This window comes from Trachypithecus francoisi, unplaced genomic scaffold (assembly GCF_009764315.1).
Source record: "Trachypithecus francoisi isolate TF-2019V2 unplaced genomic scaffold, Tfra_2.0 Lachesis_group8, whole genome shotgun sequence".
Classification (NCBI taxonomy): Eukaryota; Metazoa; Chordata; class Mammalia; order Primates; family Cercopithecidae; genus Trachypithecus; species Trachypithecus francoisi.
This window is the reverse complement of record NW_022681473.1, coordinates 86,251,534-86,257,748: the sequence shown is the minus strand read 5'-3', so window position 1 is coordinate 86,257,748 and position 6,215 is coordinate 86,251,534. Positions and strand designations below refer to the sequence as shown.

Genomic DNA, 6,215 nt, shown 5'->3' with positions numbered 1-6,215 from the left:
AATTCACTTAGGGCCTGATAACCCATGGACACTGTGGGAGATTAAAAGAAGGTAGTACTATTAATATAAAGATGATGGCAGTAATAACAACATGCCACCATTTAGTGTCTTTGTGTTTCCCAAGAGTTGACACTATACACGCATCATCTCATTTAATACAACATGAAATATTCTCATTTTACTGAGGGATTAAAAATAATAAACTGATGGCCGGGTACGGTAGCTCACACCTGTAATCCCAGCACTTTGGGAGGCCGAGATGGGTGGATCACTTAAGGTTAGGAGTTTGAGACCAGCCTGACCAACATGGTGAAACCCCGTCTCTATTAAAAACACAAAAATTAGCTGGGTGTCGTGGTGGGTACCTGTAATCCCAACTGCTCAGGAGGCTGAGGCGTGAGAACCACTTGAACCCAGGAGGGGGGCATTGCAGTGAGCCGAGATTGTGCCACTGCACTCCAGCCTAAGTGACAGAGTGAGACCCAGTCTCAAAAAATAAATAAATAAATAAATAAATAAATACATAATAAACTGAGACTCAAAAAAGTTGTTTGTTCAGGGTTACAAAGCTCAGACGGGACAGGGCAGCATTGGAAACTAAAATTGGTCTGACTCCTAGGCTCGTGCTGTAAATCACAGTGCAAAGCTTCTACTGTCTACATTTTTCCTGAGAGAATGTATAAACGAAAGGATGGTTAACATATTAAGCAAAATATGTTAAATGTCAAATGAATAGTATAAATGATAAATGCTGGAGAAGTGGGGTGGCAGAGAACTCATGTCCGAGGTGATCTGGGAAGGCCTCTTGAACAAGGTGGAGTTATAGCTGGTTTTTGAAGAATCCAAAAGTGCTTAGATTGAGAGGTGAAGCGTGTACAGGAGTGGTTTCTAAGATGTCATATTTTATCTCCTTCCTCATCTTGACTGGCACTAATGAACATCAAAGATTCCAACCTAAATACATTGAGTGCCCGGTATGTGAAGGGCCTTATTTACATTGTTTTAAAGCTTTTTAACATACTTTAAAGGAGGGACTGGTTAATCTCCACTGTCTAGATCCATTAGACCGTGAGCCAGATCACCCCAGGGGCCTTTGGGAATGGCATGGTGGGACAGTCTCCACTTTTGCACATACCCACGAAAAGAATGGTCCTTTGGGAATTTCGCAGACTTACTATCTGGAGATAATGTACTTCTGATCATAATTCAAGTGCCCCCAGATATAGGGTTGCCAGATTTAGCAAATAAAAATATAAAATGCTCAGTTAAATTTGAATTTCAGATAAACAATGAATTATCTTTCAGGACAAGTATGTCTCAAATATTCCATGGGACATACTTATAACTTTTAAAAACTTATTTGTTATTTATCTGAAATTCAAATTTGACTGGGCTTTTACATTTTATCTGGCAACCTACCCAGTCAGGAATTGGAGGGAAGACTCTGGGATTTGAATTTTCTGGCATATATAAATACTTTTCTATGTGAAGACCTCAAACTAAAAAACAAAAAGAAAAAGTGTCATGTTACACATTCCCATAAAATATGTTTCATTTTAAAATGAGACCAATGGGGTAGGAGGTTACCTAACAAAAGTAATTTTGTGGAAACAATATAAAATTTCTGTGTTTTTGTAATTTATTCTTTCAAGAAATTCTGGCCTTAAAATAGTAGTCAGTTGACCCAAGTAAGTCACTTGCTCTGCATCAAGATAAAAATGCATTTCATGCCGTGTACCCTGAGGATAAGAAAAAAAGATAAGTTGAAAACTGGATTTCCAAGTAATACCCCTATTAAAGATGACAATTAAGTGGGGTTCACTGAGGAGGCATGGCCCTTAGGATTGAAGTATAAGAATGATGATTGTTTTTGGAGTTGGAGTCAAATATCAGCCTTTAAACCAAGTCAAAGCCAGTGTTACAGCTGCCTTCTGTCACTGACACTACTGTGGAAAAATTCAAAAGGCACACCAAACGTTTTTTCTAGTGCATTTTTCAAAACAACTTGGATTAATACAAGTACCTCAACAGCACAAAGCAAATGTATTTACCTATGTAATACCGAGCTTGCCTGGAATCATTTAATAGGAAAAAGTATTCTGGAGAGAAATGTACTTTGAGAGAGGCAAACTGTGAAAGGTAAATTGGAGTCTTGAAGGGGGGATTTTAAATCACATTTAGACATAAATCCTTTCAGGTCATGATTCCCATAGATTACCAGCATCTGCTAAGCCTAGATAGTTTATAATCACTAAAATTGTCGTAATCTTCCTATGGAAGGTTTACCAAAGAAGTACTGAATTACACTGGGTTAATACTTTTAAGGATGAATGGTCAAGATGATGATGCATAAATTAATGCACTGGCTACATAGTAAAATCTAATACTAACAACATATCTGAACCAAGCTGTGGTTTCAAAAGGTGTTCACTCCATCAGGGTAACATATTTTCAGGTATATGATCAACTAGAAAGTTGCCAACCATTATTCACCTTCACCTACTCCTACAAGCTTCTCTGTCCTGTCTTATTCTTTTCTACCTTCAAAAAGAGAGGAGGACTTAAAGGTTGGGTCTGTAAAATAGGAAACCATAGAGCAAAAGCACAGATAACACAGTGAAGGAAGTTGCTAGAATAAATTATCGGTGGACAGTGTTCTCTGGATTGAAGTATGGGGGAATCTAAATACGATGTTTCATAGAGTCTATTGACATAACACACTACAAGTGAGAACAGTGCAGGGCAGCATCTAGTGCTGTGTGAACTGTATCATCAGCACCATGGAGTGACAGTCACCATGTCCTATTATATTTTTAGTTATTTAGATGGACAGTGCCTTTGCACGTGTGCAGTTACTTTTAGTAAACGCACAGGAGTGAGCGTTCTCACTTTTTCCTTCGCTGCATTCGCGATGATCAAGGGAAATATTTCCAGTGACATGGAGCTAGTATAAATTGACCATTTGTGAATTAGCTAAGCAAATACTTATTATACTGTCATAGGAATAGCAATGTAACATGTAATGAGCACTGAGCAAAGTATGTTGGATGCGCTTATGTATCCACTGAATTAGAACATATAGGTCTGGTTCTTCATTCCACATCTGCACCATCCTGCTCTCACACTCCCTGGTCTCTAGTCATATTCCTAATTCCCTGAATGCTTCGCTTCAGGGCCTCTTGCATACCTGTTTTCTTGTGCACCTCCTCCTGCCCCCGGTGGAATTACCCATGCCCTTTGTCTCCTGGCAAACCTTTGCTTTTCCAAGTCTCAATTCAAAAGTCACCCTGACCTCTACTCCCCAGTGTCCTACCCAGAGTTGGGTGCCCCTGCGCCATGTTGCTCCAGCCCTGAATTCACACCCTCTGTGAGAAAGCACATTACGTTGGCTTCTAATCAGTTGCTTCCCTGCTTTCTTCTCTCAATGGGCTCCACACTTCCTGAAAACAGAGACTGAGTCTCTTTCTGCTTTTCATTTTCAGAATAGTGTCTGTAATACACGGCACACACAAATGATCCATGAGCAGTTTATTCAGTGATCTGGAGTGCACCATGGCCTGGACACTCTAGGGGAATATAGATTAATAGAATACCAGGACCAGACATACCCATGTAAACCTTCCATATTATAAAGCTACAAATTTAATAGTACCAACAATAAAAATTGGGGCAGTGAAGAGAAGTGAAGTAAAATTCTCTGGGAAGAATTGAGGAAAGCCTTATGAGAAAGGTGAAATTTGAGGTGGCCTTTAACAGAGGCATTAAAATGGAAGAAAGCAGTGGCTTCCTCTTCCTGGGAGTTCATCAGGGCCATAGACTTTAGGGCAGAAAAGTCAAACTACAAACTGAAAAGAAAAGGCCGAGTATGAATTTAGGGTTTAGGTTGAGGAGTAGGCTAAGATCTTTCTGGTTCTTCCCTCTGTGCAACACTGAGAACCTTTTTCCCGTATCCAATTTTACTTCTTCTTCTTTTGGCCTAAGCATGCCTAAAAGAGATTACCAACTTCTGAAGACACAGTTTGTGTAGTTCCTGTGGACTGGGACATGTGACTTCGCAAACATGATACTAAATACTCTTTTTTTTTTTTAAGCAAATTGAGTATGTAACTCAGCCTCAAAATATGCAATACATGTCTTAGCCTTAGACTTGTTCCCCTGTGCTTTCAGATAATAATTTTATGAAATGTGTTTGGAAGTCCTTTTGAGCCTAAGTTTAGAAAGCTAAAAAGACATTCTCATTGCCTTGGTTGTTCCAATCTGTGGCTCTATAATTTCTGGACTTGGATCAATCATTTGACTGAAAATGATTAAAGATCCAAGACTGAGAAAAAATGGGTTAAAGAGAGGAAACAACCAGCCAAAGCAGTGGCAGCTAGCAGCCGGGGAGGGGAGCGGGGGGTGGCTGCAGCTGGGCTCTGTTGAGCTGCAGGTGTGGAAGAGGAAGTGCAGGAATGAGCCTAGGGCCCATTTCCAGGTGGCAGCAGGGTTCAGTGGGCTTAATTAACCAGTGAACTGCTCATGGTCTATCTCCACCTTTCTACACCACACTGAACGAGCCACTGACCATTTCCTGCCTCGGATTTCCTCAGCCCCAGAGAGAGGACAACAAAGTGTATTCATCAGAGAAATTACTGGCCACTGTCTGATTCAGAAGTTGCCCCTAGAAGTGTTAGTAAAGACTTTTAAAAACATGAAACAAAGCAGAGAATTAAAAATAACAGGAAGTGGAAGAGAGAGCACACTATGATCTGAAATCTTCTGTGTTATATGTTGGTGTTAAAGAGGTCATAAGGCCTTGATGAAGATTTGTTACTTGGAAGGATGTCAGTGCTGGGGACCTGCTCTCTGTGAACCCAGCAACCTGCCCCAGCATTTCAAGGGTTATACAGTCCACTCAGATGATTTATTTCTGAGTTGGAATTACCCCATTCCCCAGCCCACCCTCTTTTCAACTTTGTACAAATATAAGTGGCCAATTCACTTTACTACACAAATGACTCTTGATTTCATGAGCTGCAAGCAGCAGTTTCTTAAGCAGCTTTCCCATATTCCTAGTGCAAGAAAGGGACACACAGACATCTCTTATGAGCTAGATCTTTTTAATTTGTGAAGCAAAGAAAGTGAGGGAACCACTGGACCTAATCTCAAGTATCCAAGATCAACTATACGAGGCACATGGCCAACTTCCAAAGACACATGGTCCTTTCCTAATCCTCAGCCTCTACTTCCTCATTGGATCTGAGTTCAAATCTCAGAAAGGTCAGAGCACGTGCATTTTCGGCATTTTTAAACAAATGTATGCAATTAAGAACTTGAGGAAAGGGTGACTTTCTATAGTTTTCAGCGCACATCAGCTACTCGACAACTTCTACTAAAATAGAGCCTCTTGCAGAGGGTAATGTGAGTAGCCAATCACCACCACTGAAGACAAAAATGTTGGCCAATGACCTAGAAGTAAGTGTGTGATTTATTTTGCATGGCTATGAGCGTTTCTCATCAGGAAAATAACGGCATCAGTTCCTGGAGTTTTCTTGGTTATTTAAACCTCCTGCTTTGGAATTGAGTTCATGGCTTACCGACATCAGCAAATGTTTCCTATTTTGTTGTACATGATCACAAGAGGAATAGGAGGCAATAAAGGCAAATGAGAACTCAAGGTTCTAGAGAGATTACATTATTTATCACATTTAATCTTTATAAGAATCCCCAAAAGTTGGTGCTCTTACCTCCATCTTACAGATGTTTTGAAATCTGAAGCTCTGAAAAGTAACTTGGATCTACAGAGCTATAAGAGGAAGTGCTAAGATTTGAATGCAGAATTTCATGACTCAAAAACGTTTTCTCCACAATATCAGTTTACCAGAATAACCTAGGCATGGCCTCAAAACACCTGTATTAGAAATTAGCTATTTCCTAGTTCTAAAGAAGTATTCACTTTTTATTATTTAACTATTAAAACTGCACATATGGCCGGGTGCGGTGGCTCAAGCCTGTAATCCCAGCACTTTGGGAGGCCGAGACGGGCGGATCACGAGGTCAGGAGATCGAGACCATCCTGGCTAACACGATGAAACCCCGTCTCTACTAAAAAATACAAAAAACTAGCTGGGCGAGGTGGCGGGCGCCTGTAGTCCCAGCTACTCGGGAGGCTGAGGCAGGAGAATGGCGTAAGCCCAGGAGGTGGAGCTTGCAGTGAGCCGAGATCCGACCACTGC

At 40.7% G+C, this 6,215-nt stretch overlaps 1 protein-coding gene across 4 annotated transcripts in view; it reads left to right on the top strand.

Moving 5' to 3' along the window:
• Window positions 1–6,215, top strand: part of MAML2 (mastermind like transcriptional coactivator 2) — a 376,279-nt gene that overhangs the window by 125,724 nt on the left and 244,340 nt on the right. The gene's annotated exons all lie outside the window — the stretch shown is intronic.